Here is a 19289-nt window from a genome sequence, read left to right as displayed (position 1 = left end):
GAAGTGTCAGTTCTGCCCAGAAATGTGACCTGTAAAACAATATGAAATTTCCTGATCGGTACAAGTGAGGTAATCTGCATGATAAAGATCCTTGCTATTCCCTTCCCCTCAAAAAGAGGAGGATCTTGCCCAAAGTAACCTCTTTCTTTTGCTAATAACTTTCTTGTCCCACCCTCCTTTCTCTAAAAGCTTTCCATTTTGTACCACGCCTGGAATGCTAGATGGGATGCTGCCGGATTCTTGAATCGTCTAATAAAGCTAATTAGATCTCAGATTTACTTGGCTGAATTTTGTTTGTTTAAACATCAGTTACCCTTATATACATTCTCCCAAATTGAGAATAATTAATAAATTCTTTTCTCAGATAGGTAACCTTTCTGTTTATTTCTTGTTCTGAGAATTTTTACAAATGAATGGATTAAAGACTTTATTATAATTCTTTCCCCTTATGGTTTTGTTGCAGGAAGGGGGACCCCTTCCATGGCCCGAGAGTGAGTGAGCTCTTTTTTAACACTCGGAAATGAATTATCCGAGGAGACACACGTGCTGACAGAGCAAGAGACTTTATTGGGAAGGGGCACCCGGGCGGAGAGCAGGAGGGTAAGGACTGCTTTGCCACCTGACTCACAGTCTCAGGTTTTATGGTGATGGGATTAGTTTCCGGGTTGTGTCTGGCTAATCATTCTGACTCAGGGTCCTTCCTAGTGGCGCACACATTGCTCAGCCAAGACGGATTCCAGCGAGAAGGATTCTGGAAGGTTGGTAGGATGGACTGGCATCTCCTTTTGACCTTTCCCAAATTCTTCCGGTTGGTGGTGGCTTGTTAGTTCTGTGTTCCTTACCAGGATCTCCTATCGTAAAATAACTCATGCAAATGGTTACTGTGGTGCTGGCCAGGGTGGGCGGTTTCAGTCAGTGTTTCCCCAACAGTTTTATTTTCTCACATTAGTTGCCAGGAAATTTGAGTTAAATCGAATACCCAGTTGTGAAACAGGAGGGAAGGGGGGGATGTCATCTTTAAAAGAATGACATAGCCATAGGACATGACGAAAACTGGTTAGAACTAACTAGGTCCAAGATGGTGGAAGATTCGACTTCCAGTAGGCCATGAGCCTCATTATACACTTATTGTAATACATTAGCATGCTAAATGACACACCCATCAGCACCATGACAGTTCTGAAGGTAATCATAAAAGGCCAAAAAATGGGTGGTTACCCAATTCCTGGAAATCCCCATCCCTTCCCCCCAAATATTTGGAATAATCCTCCCACTCATTAGCCTATGAAATTACCCAGCCCATAAAAACTAACCACCCCGTATTTCAAGGCCTCTTGCCTTCTGATGGCCCACACTCTGTCTGTGGAGTGTACTTCTCCCAAGGTCACTCTCGCCTTTTGAGATGGACCACATTCTGTCTATGGAATGTGAATCTCTCTAATTAAATCCATTCTTACCTATCACTGTGTCTCTCACTGAATTCTTACTACAATGAAACTTAAAGAACCTGAGCTTCATTAAGTCCTGAGACCAGGTGTGTGATTTCAATTAAAAGACCATGGTTTCAAGCCCCAATCTGAATTCTGGCTGGGCTCGAGTCCTGGCACGTGGGTTCACATCCCATCTGAGTTGTGCAGTTTCAGCTACAGTAATTGTCCCACCTCATATGCCTGATAATGCTAAATATGAAGAAATTTTATCAAGATCAGGATGAGAAAGTAGATATAAAACTAACTTATTCATTATGAGTCCTTAATTAGTTAAATATAGTAAGTTCATTATTCAAACTTGTAGCATATAGATTGTGACTTCCTTCAGAGTACCGTTTAGTATCAAATACAGAAGCTGGCTAAGTCTCCTCCTTCTCTCTCTATCATTCAACCTCTAATGGTGAGCAGAGGACATTCCCTCTGGCACGTCTCCTTCCTGAACACTCCATTAGTGTCACGGTGCTTTATCGTCATTTCTGATTTTCCTTTGGGCTGAGAGCCTGTATGAACTTGCAAATACTTCCAGAAACTCTCAGTCTTAAATGAGTCAGTAAGCTGTTGTCACAGAAAGAAGGCAGTGGTGTTCTAGGAAACACGAACAACCAAGGAAATCTACCATAGCTATTCTTACGTTGTTACTGTTACCCAAATAATGGCTTCACCTCTTTGTGGGTGTCAAGCCAAAAGACTCAACCCAGCCAAGGAGCAGCAGAAGGAAGCATTTATTACTTACAGCAAGTAAGGAGAACGCCGGGGATCTTTCCGAAAGCAATGTCTCCTCAAACAGCAAAAGCGGGGAAGTTTTGAATTGGGGAAAAGGTTAGAGTCCAAGACTTAGGTGATTGAAGTCAGGAGGGCCAGAAAAGGTCAATATCATCATTCTTTAGGTTCCAACCATTTTGGGGTCTTAGCAAGTATTTACTATCCTCCACCTGGCTGGGAGCCTTAGTTCTTGTAGAACAACTCAAAGATGTGTATCTGGTTGTTATATAAAAGCAGTTCCATGAGGAGGAACTGTGTTTATATAACTCTGTTTTATCACTGAACCATTGTTTCTAGGCGGCTTTTCCTGTGTTCCGTTAAGATCATTGATTACTGAGATTTGTTCAAGGACAAGAATTATGGCCAGGCTTATATCACAAAATGGCTTTGGCCAAAATGGCTTTTCTTATGTTAAAAAGCTATATCTGGGCTTCCCTGGGGGCGCAGTGGTTGAGAGTCCGCCTGCCGATGGAGGGGACACGGGTTCGTGCCCCGGGAAGATCCCACATGCTGCGGAGCGGCTGGGCCCATAAGCCATGGCCGCTGAACCTGCACGTCCGGAGCCTGTGCTCCACAGCGGGAGAGGCCACAACAGTGAGAGGCCCGCATACCGGGGGAAAAAAAAAAAAAAAAAAAAAAAGCTCTATCTGGTTCTTTTCCTCCTGGGACCCCCTACCCTATCTATGTACGTTATTTCCTTGTATTGGTTAACCACTTACGTTTGTAGGGGAGCAGAATTTTGCCACTGCAAAATATGCCCTCTTGACATAAGAATTATTTTAAACTGGTTATTTTAAAGAAACTGCAGACACAGGAGAAGCTCTGAAAACTGAGTAAAATTTACCCCTTTGTAAGAGGCATTTACATTTATAAGGGAAATCTCCATTTGGAAGGGTGTCTCCCTCACTGTACCAGGAAGAGGGGGATGACTAAATCTTTAGAAACTCTTATCATTGGAGAAGGCAGCAACTTAAATCTGCATAACAACCTTACCCTTGTTTACTGTGCTTTTCCTGGTGATCGCCCATAACTGACTCACCATCACCACATCCTTTGTCTTTAGCTGAAGATGGTATTTAAGGTGCCCTTTTCCACCACTTTGAAGAGTTACTCACTTTTCCTAGGTCTCTCCCAAGTATACATGTTATTAGGCTTTTGTGATTTTTTTTTCTTCTGTTAATGTGTCTTACGTCAGTTAGGCCAGCCAAGAAAGTTAGAAGGGGAGGAGGAAAATCTCCCTCCCTGCTCCCGCTGAAAAAATTCCATTATCAAGGGAAAAATAGGGGAATTCATGGTTTGTTCTTCTGTCTGCCCTTACTCATCAAGTCAAAATTGGATAGTGTTGATAGAATGCACGTCTATTGAGCAGTGGAGTTAATTTTTTAAATATTATTTGTTTATTTATTTATTTATTTTCGGCTGCATTGGGTCTTTTTTTTTTTTTTTTTTTTTTTACTGTACGCGGGCCTCTCACTGTTGTGGCCTCTTCCGTTGCGGAGCACAGGTTCCGGACACGCAGGCTCAGCGGCCATGGCTCACGGGCCCAGCCGCTCCGCGACATGTGGGATCTTCCCGGACCGGGGCACGAACCTGTGTCCCCTGAATCAGCAGGCAGACTCTCAACTACTGTGCCACCAGGGACTCCCCCAGGGTCTTTTTTTTTTTTAACATCTTTATTGGAGTATAATTGCTTTATGCTGTTATGTTAGTTTCTGCTGTATAACAAATGATTCAGCTATATGCATATGTATATCCCCATATACCCTACCTACCACCCCTCTACGTGGTCGCAAAGCACCTAGCTGATTTCCCTGTGCTATGCAGCTGCTTCCCACTAGCTATCTATTTTACATTTGGTAGTATATATATGTCAATGCTACTCTCTCACCTCATCCCAGCTTACCCGTCCCCCTCCCCGTGTCCTCAAGCCCATTCTCTACATCTGCGACCTTCTTCCTGTCCTGCCCCTAGGTTCATCAGAACCATTTTCATTTTTAGAGTTCATATATATGTGTTAGCATACAGTATTTGTTTTTCTCTTTCTGACTTACTTCACTCTGTATGACATACTCTAGGTCCATCCACCTCACTACAAATAACTCAATTGCGTTTCTTTTTATGGCTGAGTAATATTCCATTGTATATATGTGCCACATCTTCTTTAAACATTCATCTGTCAGTGGACACTTAGGTTGCGTCCATGGCTATTGTAAATAGTGCTGCAATGAACTCCGTGGTACGTGACTCTTTCTTTTTACTTTTTTTTTTTTTTTTGCGGTACGCGGGCCTCTCACTGTTGTGGCCTCTCCCGTTGTGGAGCACAGGCTCCGGACGCACAGGCTCAGTGGCCATGGCTCACGGGCCCAGCTGCTCCATGGCATGTAGGATCTTCCCGGAATGGGGCACGAACCCGTGTCCCCTGCATCGGCAGGCGGACTCTCAACCACTGCGCCACCAGGGAAGCCCCATGACTCTGTTTCAATTATGGTTTTCTCAGGGTATATGCCTAGTAGTGGGATTGCTGGGCCATATGGTAGTTCTATTTTTAGTTTTTTAAAGAACCTCCATACTGTTCTCCATAGTGGCTGTACCAATTCACATTCCCACCAACAGTGCAAGAGGGTTCCCTTTTCTCCACACCCTCTCCAGCATTTATTGTTTGTCGATTTTTTGATGGTGGCCATTCGGATTCGTGTGAGGTGATACCTCATTGTAGTTTTGATTTGCATTTCCCTAATGATTAGTGATGTTGAGCATCTTTTCATGTGTTTGTTGACAATCTGTATATCTTTGGGAAAATGTGTATTTAGGTCTTCTGCCCATTTTTGGATTGGATTGTTGTTTTCTTGATATTGAGCTGCATGAGCTGCTTGTATATGTTGGAGATTAATCCTTTGTCAGTTGCTTCATTCGCAAATATTTTCTCCCATTCTGAGGGCTGTCTTTTCATCTATTTTTATGGTTTCGTTTGCTGTACAAAAGCTTTTAAGTTTCATTAGGTCCCATTTGTTTATTTTTGTTTTTATTTCCATTTCTCTAGGAGGTGGGTCAAAAAGGATCTTGCTGCGATTTATGTCATAGAGTGTTCTGCCTAGGTTTTCCTCTAAGAGTTTGATAGTGTCTGGCCTTACATTTAGGTCTTTAATCCATTTTGAGTTCATTTTTGTGTATGGTGTTAGGAAGTGTTCTAATTTCATTCTTTTACATGTAGCTGTCCAGTTTTCCCAGCACCACTTATTGAAGAGGCTGTCCTTTCTCCATTGTATATTCTTGCCTCCTTTAGCAAAAATAAGGTGACCATATGTGTGTGGGTTTATCTCTGGGCTTTCTATCCTGTTCCATTGATCTATATTTCTGTTTTTGTGCCAGTACCATACTGTCTTGATTACTGTAGCTTTGTAGTATAGTCTGAAGTCAGGGAGCCTGATTCCTCCAGCTCCGTTTTTCTTTCTCGAGATTGCTTTGGCTATTCGGAGTCTTTTTTTTTTTTTTTTTTTTTTTTTGCGGTACAAGGGCCTCTCACTGCTGTGGCCTCTCCCGTTGCGGAGCACAGGCTCCGGACACGCAGGCTCAGCAGCCATGGCTCACGGGCCCAGCCGCTCCGCGGCACGTGGGATCCTCCCAGACTGGGGCACGAACCCGCATCCCCTGCATCGGCAGGCGGACTCTCAACCACTGCACCACCAGGGAAGCCTTATTCGGAGTCTTTTGTGTTTCCATACAAATTGTGAACTTTTTTTTTCTAGTTCTGTGAGAAATGCCATTGGTAGTTTGATAGGGATTGCACTGAATCTGTAGATTGCTTTGGCTAGTATACTCATTTTCACAATGTTGATTCTTCCAATCCAAGAACATGGTATATCTCTCCATATGGTTGTATCATCTTTAATTTCTTTCATCAGTGTCTTATAGTTTTCTGCATACAGGTCTTTTGTCTCCTTAGGTAGGTTTATTCCTAGGTATTTTATTCTTTTCGCTGCAGTGGTAAATGGGAGTGTTTCCTTAATTTCACTTTCAGATTTCTCATCATTAATGTATAGGAATGCAAGAGATTTCTGTGCCTTAATTTTGTATCCTGCTACTCTACCAAATTCACTGATTAGCTCTCATAGTTATCTGGTATAATCTTTAGGATTCTCTAGGTATACTATCACGTCATCTGCAAATAGTGACAGTTATATGTCTTCTTTTCCAATTTGGATTCCTTTTATTTCTTTTTCTTCTCTGACTGCTGTGGCTAAAACTTCCAAAACTACATTGAATAATAGTGCTGAGGGTGGGCAACCATGTCTTATTCCTGATCTTACAGGAAATGGTTTCAGTTTTTCACCATTGAGAACAATGTTGGCTGTGGTTTGTCATATATGGCCTTTATTATGTTGAGGTAGGTTCCCTCCATGCCTACTTTCTGGAAAGTTTTTATCATAAATTAGTGTTGAATTCTGTCAAAAGATTTTTCTGTATCTATCGAGATTATCATACGTTTTTTATCCTTCAGTTTGTTAATATGGTGTATCACATTGATTGATTTGCATATATTGAAGAATCCTTGCATCCCTGGGATAAACCCCACTTGATCATGGTGTATGATCCTTTTAATGTGCTGTTGGATTCTGTCTGCTAGTATTTTGCTGAAGATTTTTGCATCTATGTTCATCAGAGATATTGCCCTGTAGTTTTCTTTTTTTGTGACATCTTTGTTGGGTTTTGGTATCAGGGTGATGGTGGCCTCATAGGATGAGTTTGGGAGTGTTCCTCCCTCTGCTATATTTTGGAAGTGTTTGTGAAGGATAAGTGTTATCTCTTCTCTAAATATTTGATAGAATTCGCCATCCAAATTTATTTTTTGGATGAGTATGCTGTATTCCTGTCTCACTGGTTGTTTGGCCTGCGACATCCAGCACTTGAGTTTGCAGGCTGTCGGATAGAGCTGGGTCTTGGTCCTGAGATGAGGACCTCCGGGAGGCCTCACTTCGATTGATATTCCCTGGGGTCTGAGGTTCTCTGTTAGTCCACCAGTTTGGACACAGAGTTACCACCACAGGAGCTTGGCCTGACCTCTGGCTTGGGACAAAGATCCCACAAGTTTCGTGGTGTGGTTAAAAAAAAAAAGGAAGAAAGAAAGAAAAAAAGGAGAAGTACAATATCAAAGAATAAAAAACAAAATAAAATTTGAAAGATAAAAAATATATTAGGAAAAATAAAACTATAATTGAAACAGCTGCAACAGGTAAAATGAAACCACAATAGAAAAAGGAAAAGAAAAAGGGGTGTGTGTGTGGGGGGGAACAAGCCAAAAGGAGAGAACAATAACAAAGTATAAAGAATAAGACAAAATTAGAAAAATAAAAGACTTGTTAGGAAGATTAAAAATATAAAGGAATCAATAACAGTGAATCAACAATGTAAAATCCTATACACTAACCCTATACACAATCCTATACACTAATGATGAGAAATCTGAAAGTGAAATCAAGAAAACACTCCCATTTACCACTGCAACAGAAAGAATAAAATATCTAGGAATAAACCTACCTAAGGAGACAAAAAACCTGTATGCAGAAAATTATAAGACACTGATGAAAGAAATTAAAGATGATACAAATAGATGGAGAGATATACCATGTTCTTGGAAGAATCAACATTGTGAAAATGAGTATACTAGCCAAAGCAATCTACAGATTCAATGCAATCCCTATCAAACTACCACTGGCATTTTTCACAGAACTAGAACAAAAAATTTCACAATTTGTATGGACACACAGAAGAACCCGAATAGCCAAAGCAATCTCGAGAACGAAAAACAGAGCTGGAGGAATCGGGCTCCCTGACTTCAGACTATACTACAAAGCTACAGTAATCAAGACAGTATGGTACTGGCACAAAAACAGAAAGATAGATCAATGGAACAGGATAGAAAGCCCAGAGATAAACCCATGCACATATGGTCACCTTATCTTTGATAAAGGAGGCAGGAATGTACAGTGGAGAAAGGACAGCCTCTTCAATAAGTGGTGCTGGAAAAACTGGACAGGTACATGTAGAAGTATGAGATTAGATCACTTCCTAACACCATACACAAAAATAAGCTCAAAATGGATTAAAGACCTAAATGTAAGGCCAGAAACTATCATACCCTTAGAGGAAAACATAGGCAGAACACTCTACGACATAAATCGCAGCAAGATCCTTTTTGACCCACCTCCTAGAGAAATGGAAATAAAAACAAAAATAAACAAATGGGACCCAATGAAACTTCAAAGCTTTTGCACAGCAAAGAAAACCATAAACAAGACCAAAAGACAACCCTCAGAATGGGAGAAAATATTTGCAAATGAAGCAACTGACAAAGGATTAATCTCCAAAATTTACAAGCCGCTCATGCAGCTCAATAACAAAAAAACAAACAACCCAATCCAAAAATGGGCAGAAGACCTAAATAGACATTTCTCCAAAGAAGATATACAGGTTGCCTACAAACACATGAAAAGATGCTCAACATCACTAATCATTAGAGAAATGCAAATCAAAACTACAATGAGATATCATCTCACATGAGTCAGAATGGCCATTATCAAAAAATCTAGAAACAATAAATGCTGGAGAGGGTGTGGAGAAAATGGAACACTCTTGCACTGCTGGTGGGAATGTGAATTGGTACAGCCACTATGGAGAACAGTATGGAGGTATGAACTACAAATAGAACTACCATATGACCCAGCAATCCCACTATTGGGCATATACCCTGAGAAAACCATAATTCCAAAAGAGTCATGTACCAAAATGTTCATTGCAACTCTATTTACAATAGCCAGGACATGGAAACAACCTAAGTGTCCATCATCGGATGAATGGATAAAGAAGATGTCGCACATATATACAATGGAATATTACTCAGCCACAAAAAGAAACGAAATTGAGCTATTTGTAATGAGGTGGATGGACCTAGAGTCTGTCATACAGAGTGAAGTAAGTCAGAAAGAGAAAGACAAATACCGTATGCTAACACATATATATGGAACTTAAGAAAAAAAAAATGTCTTGAAGAACCTAGGGGTAAGACAGGAATAAAGACACAGACCTACTAGAGAATGGACTTGAGGATTACACTACGAAACGCAAAATAGATAGCTAGTGGGAGACAGCCGCATGGCACAGGGAGATCAGCTCGGTGCTTTGTGACCACCTAGAGGGGTGGGATAGGAAGGGTGGGAGGGAGGGAGACGCAAGAGGGAAGAGATATGGAAACATATGTATATGTAAAACTGATTCACTTTGTTATAAAGCAGAAACTAACACATCATTGTAAAGCAATTACACTCCAATAAAGATGTTAAAAAAAAAATACAAGTTACCTTTAAAAATAAATAAATAAATAAATAAATAAATAAAAGAGGAAAAAAGAAAAAAAAAGCCTTGGGTATGGGGGCGGAGTTTAGGCTGGGGTGGAACTTAGGCAGTGGTGGGGTTTAGGGTGGGGCGGGACCTAGGCTGGTGGGGGAGGGTGACGTGACGTTTGAGCGTGGGGTGGGGTCTAGGCTCTGGACCCAAGTAGCTAGAAAAGGCCCTGGCGGCGGGGCGTAGGCGGGGCAACATTCAAGCGTGGGGCAGGGTCTCTGCTTAGGACCTGAGCGGAAGGAGAGAGGCAGCACGACGGAAGGAGGGCGTCTGGAGTGTGGAGTCCTGGAGTTTGGAGGTAGGGCCCTGAGTGAGGGTGTGTGGGTGGGGTTTAGGCCCAGTGTGGTTAGAGGGGGTCTCAGAGGGGGTCTCCGAGTGTAGATTTAGGGCCCTGGATGGGGGTGTAGGGGTGGGGCTTGGGTTCTGCACTGCTGGAGGGAGGCTCTGAGGACAGAAGATTAGGCCTGGGAGCCCAGCAGGGTCCCCAGTGCCTAAGTGGACAGGGACACACTGGCCATGTTCTCTTCCGTTCCTTTGCCCCCCTCCCCCACTGTCTCCCTCAGGGTCTCCCCCGTCGCCGATGGACCCCTAACCATGGGTGGGTCCTGCTGGATGTAGGAACACCTTCCCTCCCCCAGCCACCCCTCAGGGGTGCCATTCCTGGGAGTCCGGCCTTTACTTTTGCTCCCCCTCCCTCACACTCCCTCAGGACCAGCACGGCTGGAGGGGTCCTAGGTGGGCAGAGGATCAGGCCCGGGATCTCAGCAGGTTCCTGGGGGCCCAAGTGGGCAGGGGAGCCCTGGCCATGCTCCCTTTTGATCCTCTGCCCTCCCAGTGGTTCCCCAATTTACCCCTTTGGAGTGGGATCCCTTCCCCTCCCCCATCTTCCTCTCAGGGGTGCCAGTCCCATCTCACCTCCACTTCTCCTCCCCCTTCACTCCCCCCACGCTGCACGTCCTATCTGGTTGCTGGGGGTTCCTCCTGTCCCCTTAGGTGTCCGTGGTCCCTCACCGGTGCCTGGTAGATACCCTGGTTGTGAAGAGATGCGAATTCCACATCCTCCTAGTACGCCATCTTGACTCTCCTGCCCTGCATTGGGTCTTCGTTGCTGTGCGTGGGTTTTCTCTAGTTGCGGGAGCAGGGGCTGCTCTTCGTTGTGGTGCACGGGTTTCTCATTGCAGTAGCTTCTCTTGTTGTGGAGCACGGGTTCTAGGTGCGCGGGCTTCAGTAGTTGTGGCATGCAGGCTCAGTAGTTGTGGCTTGTGGGCTTTAGAGCACAGGCTCAGTAGTTGTGGCACATGGGCTTAGTTTCTCTGCGGCATGTGGGATCTTCCCAAACCAGGGATCAATCGCATGTCCCATGAATTGGCAGGCGGATTCTTAACCACTGTGCCACGAGGGAAATCCAGAGTTAACAATTCTAATCACCGATTACAGCATGTGGGGAGTTTCTGCACACCAGGCAATTCTCCAACACAGCTTGGTATCCTACAGTTCAATTCAATTCTGACACTATCTACCCTGAGATAGCATCAGTTCCCACAGGTTAGGGGTTCAGTCCTACAAGACTGCCTTCCATTTCCAGCGCCAACTGCAAATCCTGGTTGTTACCCATGCTTCTGGTTATAAATCAGAGTTTCTCACAACCGCCTTCTTGGGTTCAATTAGTTTGCTAGAGCAGCTCACAGGACTCAAGAAACTAGTTAGCTGACTAGATTACCAATTTCTTACAAAGGGTATTAAAGGGTATGACTCAATAACCAGATGAAGAGATATGCCAACTAAAGAAGGTTACTCACCATCTGGTTCTGAAACCGAGCAGAACCCTGTGGAGCTCCTGGGCACAGAAGCCTATCTGTGTCCCCCATTTCTTGTTTGTAGGGAATACCCTTCAGCCTCCATAAACTTCCCTGAGTACCAAAAGGCGGGTTCAAACAGTTGCTAATCAGGGAAGGGAGGGGATGCAGACAAGGGAGGAGGAATCAAGAAAAAATAGTGCAGCCTTGGGGCAGAGTCCTGGTTCCTCCTCAAGGATTACACATAACAATATCTTTGAGCTCTTCTGCAGAACTGAAACCCCCAACAGTTGGAAGATGTTAAGTACTTGACAGAAGCGTTCTTCATTCCAGAGAGAAGGGTACAGTTTGATAACCTTGAGAATCACAGAAGTTCCTCAGGAGACCACCTGAGGCCAGATTAAAGGAATGCAGGTCCTGCACACACCCTGATCCTTATCAGCAACCCCACCCTTGAACCACTGCTATAAAACTCCTCACCAAATCCCCCCTGGCTTGGGACGCATAGTTTTGAGGGCATGAGCCTGCTGTGTCCCCCTTTGCCTGGCAAAACAATAAAGCTGTTCTTTTCTACTTCACCCAAAACTCTGTCTCCAAGATTCAGTTTGGCACCGATGCACAGGGGCCCAGTTTTCAGCATCAGTTCTACAAGAATTAAGTCATTAGCCTCTCAGTCACTGACCTCCAACACACCCTGTAAGGGATTCAGGGTGGAGATCAGGAATTAGGTACTCTGTGCTCTGGAAAAACTGGCAAAACAGGCCTTCAGATAGTTAGATATTTTCAGGAGAAATTTTTTGTGAATCTGCATTCTTGCATCTTCCCATTCTTAGAAAGTCACTAAAACTGTTAGGGGAAACACTGACCAAAACCGCCCACCCTGGCCAGACAAGATAGTAGCCGTTTGCACAAGTTATCTTACAATAGGAGGTCCTGGTAAGGAACACAGCGCTAACAAGCTACCACCAACTGGAAGAATTTAAGAAAGGTCAAAAGGAGAGAGGAGACGCAAGTCAATATGTCCTACCAACCTCCCAGAATCCTTCTCGCTGGAATCCATCTTGGCTGAGCAATGCATGCACCACCAGGAAGGACCCTGAATCAGAATGATTAGACAGAGACAACCAGAAACTAACCCCATCACCATAAAACCCGAGACTGTGAGCGACATGGCAGAGCAGTCCTCCTGGGTTCCCTTACCCTCCTGCTCTCTGTCCGGGTGCCCTTCCCAGTAAAGTCTCTTGCTTTGTCAGCACGTGTGTCTCCTCGGACAATTCGTTTCTGAGTGTTAGACAAGAGCCCGCTCTGGGGCCCTGGAAGGGTTCCCCCTTCCTACAACAAAACTGTTAACTAAGCTATCTAAGTTCCTTATGACTAGCAGCAACCTTCTACTGAGATGTGTGCTTTTTTTTTTTTTTTTTTTGCGGTACGCGGGCCTCTCACTGTTGTGGCCTCTCTCGTTGCGGAGCACAGGCTCCGGACACGCAGGCTCAGCGGCCACGGCTCACGGGCCCAGCCGCTCCGCTGCATGTGGGATCTTCCTGGACCGGGGCACGAACCCGTGTCCCCTGCATCGGCAGGCAGACTCTCAACCACTGCGCCACCAGGGAAGCCCGAGATGTGTGCTTGATTGCACCTATACCCTTCACCAAAATCACCTACACCCTTTGCCAAAATCACATACGTACTGACCTCCCGCTTTACCTTTTGAACAGTTTCTCAGAGCTATCTGAGAGGCTGTCTCCCAGGCTATAGTTGTCAGTAAGACACTGAATAAACTCAGCTCACAGCTTCTACGTTGTGAATTTTTTTTTCAGTTGACAGACATCAATACACAGGGTGCCATCCCAAACAAAGGAGCTTCTGTCATCATGGTGGAAGCACTCTGGTTCACCAGCCTGGAAGCTCTCCAAACTCTGTCCTGGGGCTTTATGGAGGTTTTGGTTCACAAGCAGATTGATCAAATCATTGATGACTGGCGATGGATTCAACCTCTAGCTCCTCTTTCCCTCCCTTCCCTTCCCTCCTTGTCCTTTCCTTCCCTCTAATCACATGGTTTGTTCTCCTGACAATCAGCCCCCTTCCTTAGGTGGGGCCAGTAGTCACCTCAATAACATAACAAAAGGTATCTTTGTCATTCTTATCACTTAGGAAATTGCAAGAGTTTTAAGATCTCTGTGCCGGAAATGGGGACAAAGACCAAATATATGTTTCTTATTATGGGTCACTATATCACAGGAGTTAAAGCAGTTGTTTTACTTTTGTACAGTGTTTCCACTGCTCTGGTAAGAACAAAATACAGTTGATTCTTGTTATTCACGGTAGTTATGGTCTAGAAAGTTACCACAAACACGGAATTGGTGAATACTGAACCCCAGTGCTCCCAAGGGAAATTCAGAGTTAGGTTCCTGCAAGCTTCTGATCACATTTTCATCAACAGATCAATACATAACCTTATTTTATGTGTGTTTCTCTTTAAAGACACTTTATTTAACATACAGTATTGATTCATTAACATTTGAACTCACAGTCAACTGCACTAACTCATGCCTAAAGGAGGCTTATCTAGCACACATATTTTCTCCATAAGGCACGTCACAGCTTTCTTGCCCTTTGAACCTTCAGCACTACACTTGGGGGTCACTTGAAACAGTGAAATCATGAACAAAACCCACAAAATGCAAAAAAATGTGACACTAAATAGACCACAAAGAAGACACTTGTTTACAGTTTGAGACCTAAAACAAGAAAGCAGAACTTCACCTCTTTCAACCTGTTAAGAAAATTAATAAACGGAAACCTCAGTTGAATAGAGTGGGGGACTAGAAGGGGAAGCTGTCACCCCTTGGGATGATAGCACAGCCCAAAAGGAAAAAGGAAGACTCCTCTGCTTTCTCAGCAAGGAGCCAATGAAAAGCCATGGACTCTTTGTTTGCTACAGCCCTCCCAATTTCCTTTTCATCCTTGTCAAGTACCCTTCCATTGCCATGTGGGGACTTGCACATGGCACACCATGTTCACAGACCTCGAATTACAATTCTCTGCCGTTTCCGAATAAACCCATCTTTGCCGGAGAAATATCTGGCAGTCTATTTGTTTTAGGTCAACAAACCTTGGGAGGGAATATGCATGTTGTCCAATTCCAATTTTTCCCACACTGTGCATGCACATGTCCATGAATGACCAAAAGTGCTGAGAGCATTGATTTTGAGGTTACAAATAAATTTTAGCTAGTAGGCAAATTCACAGACACAGAATCTAAAAATAGTGAGGATCAACTCTGTGTATGCATGTACAAATTACAAAATAAAAATGGTGTAATTTTGGTGATTCCACTGATGAGTTAGTTAAATGCTGATATATTTACATTTAAAACTGGCATTTGCACGATATACAGCTGAATGGCAAAATTATGTTAACAATTTAAAATTCAAGCTTTACTTAGAATGACATTAAGTAGTAAGTGAAAAAACACAAGTCAAGGGACTAGAAGAAAGGAAAACGTTTTCTATTTTAGCACCTCTGACAACACTTTTTCTTCCTGATTTTTGAAGAAGGGGTCCCACTTTTTCATTTTGCATTGGGCCTCACGAGTTATCTATCTGGCCCTGTTCCCAGGGGCCTTCTTTCCCTGTCCTCCAGTTTAGGTGCTTGTCCCAGTGTTGTGTATTGGTTTGATATGATTTCAAATCCAGGTGTTTATCACCTAGGTGAAGTTGTTTTAATCTACTTGTTTATGACTAAGACAAAAAATGTTGTTTTTAGAAGTAAAGTTGTTTTCACATGAGAATGAAGTAAGCTGTGTCAGGATGTCATCATCTCATCTGTTGTTGATAAGCAGTCAGTAGCCTAGTGGCTGAGGGATCCGGAAGGGGGCTTTTCCGTAGAAGATGTGGAGAAGGAACTATGGCCAGGGAACATTTAGACTATGAGTACCGAGATTTTTGTCTGGGCAGAGCTACTCTTTATTAACCTAGTTCTCCAAAGACCTTGGGGCATTGGCCCCTGCTTTGGTAAAGGCAACTTCTTTATTGGCAGTGGTGACCAACTGCTGGGAGATCAGCCAGCCTGCCAACACAACCACCATCATTCCCTAGCAACGTGCTTTAGCAACCAGGGACTTTTATTTTTGTGCTGGCGTCGGATGTCAACTCTAACAAGAAATCAAAGCTCATAGAAAAGGTATTCCCTCAACTAAATTTGGACTTTATTCTTTTCATCTCCCCTTGCCTGGAGCAATCTATCATTGGTTTGGTGTATGTTGTTTCTTTACTGGCTTATTAAGAGACACGATCCTGTATGCTATTGGCTTGTGAAATCACCGTAATTCCCGCAGTGAACCTGTGTTAAATAAAATATTTAACAGGAACAATCTCAGTCTCTGAGCATAATCTGCCACCCCCAAACAAAGTACTGAGTCTCTTTACGGGAATATGGGACATTCGTCTTCCCCACTCCAACCTCAAGAAACACATCCTTTCTCACAGGGAGAGCTCTGGCTCCCTCAGTCCTTCACTCTCCCCAGCATTCTATGCCCCAAGCCTAGGATTTGCAGGCTTCAGTGTCAGCTAGACAGACAATAAATGACCATCCCTACCTATGCTAGCAGATTCCTATAGAGAAAGACAGGCCCAGTCCAAAGATCAAACAGATAAAGACTCTTCCATCTATGTTTCCTTCTTCTATTATATCAGTACCAGATAAAGACCTCTGGCTGGTTCCTTTAATTAGTCAATCTATTAAAGTAATAAAATCTAAAACCATGGAAGTTTCAAATGAGACATGGGGAAAAGGTTTATAATCTCAGAGTGGCAAAGGTCTTTCTAAACATGAACCCAAACTTAGCTATAAAGAGAAAGATTGATAAATTTGACTACTGTATTAGTTTTATGAGGCCATCAACTTAGTGACTGACAACAACATAAATTTATTACCTTACAGTTCTGGAAGTCAGACGTCTGAAATGAGTCTCACAGGACTAAAACCAGGGTATCGGTAGAACTATATTCCTTCAGGAGGCTCCTTGCCTTTTTCAGCTTCTAGAGACTGACTGCATTCCATGCATGGCTCATGGCCTTTATCCTTCATCTTCAGAGCACACACTCCAACCCTGTTTCTGTTGTTGTATCTCCTATTTTTTCACGGTGCCACGCAGCTTGCAGGATCTTAGTTCCCCGACCAGAGATTGAATCCAGGCCCAGGCGGTGAAAGTGCCTAACCACTGGACCACTGGGAAATTCCCTGCACCTCCTTTTCTGACTCTCACCTCTCTTGTCTCTTGTCTCCCTCTTATAATGACCCTTGTGATTACATTGGGCCCGCTCAGATAATCCAGGATAATTTCCCCATCTCAAAATTATTAATTTAGTCACATCACATAGTCCTTTTTACCACATGGGGTAACATATTCACAAATGCCAAGGACTGAGACATGACTATCTTTGGGAGGGACATTATTTTGTCTACCACAACTACATAACAGATTAACATATCTGATGATAGATGAAGCTGATAGCATCTGAAGCTCTGTTATAAGATTCAGAAAAGTAAAATGATATGTGCACACATAGGCATACACACACATCTGGGTTTTAAAAGAAAAAATGAGAGTAGGAAGATGGCTGCTAGGCCTGGCACATCTGCTGGTTTCTTGATAAACTGATTTAGATTATGTACCAGATAGTGTATTAATTTAGTGCAGGTGCTTCCTTTCCTAGAAATCACAGCAAACATCAAAGCAGAAAGCAACCATGTAGAGCCACCAATGCCCTGGGAGATACCAGGCAGACACATCAGGGGAGGTTTCCAGTTGGCCAAATTTATTTGAAAATCCCTGAGTAGCTTACACTTAGATACTTAGAACCTCTGACAAAGCTTGGGTTTGTCACAGGTGTCCTGGCTAACCCTGATTCCCTATAAGAGGTATGTGTTCTTGATAATCTCAGATAAAGGCGTAAGTCTCTAAGTGTGTTCTAATTTTTCAGAATCTCCCACAAAAAATACGTATTCATCTGCTGCTGAGTGGAATGCTCTGAAAATGCCAGTTATGTCAAATTGGTTGATAATGTTGTTTAGGTCATACATATCCTTATTGATTTTCCTTCTACTGGTTCTATCAACTACTCAGAGAGGAGTGTTGAAATCTTCAAATGTAATTGTGAATTTCTCTATCTATCCTTTCAAGTTCTACCCATTTTGTCTTCATGTCTTTTGAAGCTCTATTGTTAGTTGCATGCACGTTTAGGATTGTTATGTCTTCTTTTTTTTTAATTTATTTTTATTTATTTATTTTTGGTTGCTGTGGGTCTTCATTACTGCACACAGGCTTTCTCTAGTTGCGGCGAGTGGGGGCTACTCTTCGTTGTGGTGTGCAGGCTTCTCTTGTTGCAGAGCACAGGCTCTAGGTGTGAGGGCTTCAATAGTTGTGGTGCATGTGCTTAGTAGTTGTGGCTCGAGGGTTCTAGGGTGCAGGCTCAGTAGTTGTGGCGCACAGGCGTAGTTGCTCCGTGGCATGTGGGATCTTCCTGGAGCAGGGCTCGAACTCGTGTCCCCTGCATTAGCAGGCGGATTCGTAACCACCGCGCCATCAGGGAAGCCCCTGTTATGTCTTCTCATTGAATTGACTCTTGTCATTATTTAATGTCCCTCTTTATTGCTGGTAAAATTCCTTGTTCTGAAGTCTACTTTATCTGACATTAATATAGCCACTACCTACCCCCCTTCCTTCCTTCCTTCTACCCTTCCTTCGTTCTTTCTTTCCTTTCTTTCACTTAAAAAATGTTTAACCCTTTTTATTTTGAAGTAATTTTAGACTTACAGAAAAATTCCAAAAATAATACAGAGATTTCCCACATATCCTTCATCCAACATTCCCTAATGTTAACATCTTGCGTAACTGTGATATGATGATAAAAACTGAGAAGTTAACCTTGGTACAAGATTACTGACTAAGCTGTACACTTTATTTGACTTTTATTAGCTTTTGGCCAATGTCCTTTTTCTGTTCCAGGATCCATTCCAGGATCCCACAGAACACTTAATTGTATATCTTCTTAGGCTTCTCCAGTCTGTGGAAGTTCATCATTCTTGCCTTGTCTTTCATGATTTTGACACTTTAAATGAACAGTACCTGTCAGTTATTTTGTAAAATATTCCTTGATTTGTGTTTGATGTCTTCTCATCATTAGGTTGAGGTTTTACATCTTTCAGCATGATGTGCCCTTCTCAGTACATTATATCTGCAGGTACATGATGTCAATATGTCTTATTACTGGTGATGTCTAACTTGATCATTTGATTTAGGTGGTGTCTGCAAGATTTCTCCACTGAGAATTGACTATTTTCTGCTTTGTAATAAATAAATATCTGGGGGAAGATACATTGAACCTGTTCACACACCTAATTTCTCCTCAAATTTTCTCCCATTAATTTTAGCATCTATTGGTGAATCTTGTCAGTGACAATTAATACAGTCATCTCATAATGATAATTTTCTATTTCCTTCATTCCCTCTACATTTATTAACTGGCATTTATCTGTAAGGGAGAGCCATTCCTTTTCTCCTGCCAGCTTTCTTTTTGATTAGTGTTTGCAGATTATATCCCTTTCTATACTTTTACTTTTAACCTATCTGTGTCTTTAAAGTGGGTTACAGTTGACCCTTGAGCAATGTGTGTTTGAACTGCATGAGTTCACTTATATGCAGATAATTTTCAATAGTAAATACATGGTCTGTGGTTGGTTGAATCCATGGATACGCAGGGCCACTCTAAGTTATGTAAGGATCAATTTCCTCATTGTTCAAAAGTCAATTGTATTTGTATGTAGCGTATGTTGTGGTAAT

This window comes from Phocoena sinus, chromosome 1 (assembly GCF_008692025.1).
Source record: "Phocoena sinus isolate mPhoSin1 chromosome 1, mPhoSin1.pri, whole genome shotgun sequence".
Lineage (NCBI taxonomy): Eukaryota > Metazoa > Chordata > Mammalia > Artiodactyla > Phocoenidae > Phocoena > Phocoena sinus.
This window is presented reverse-complemented; position numbering follows the sequence as displayed.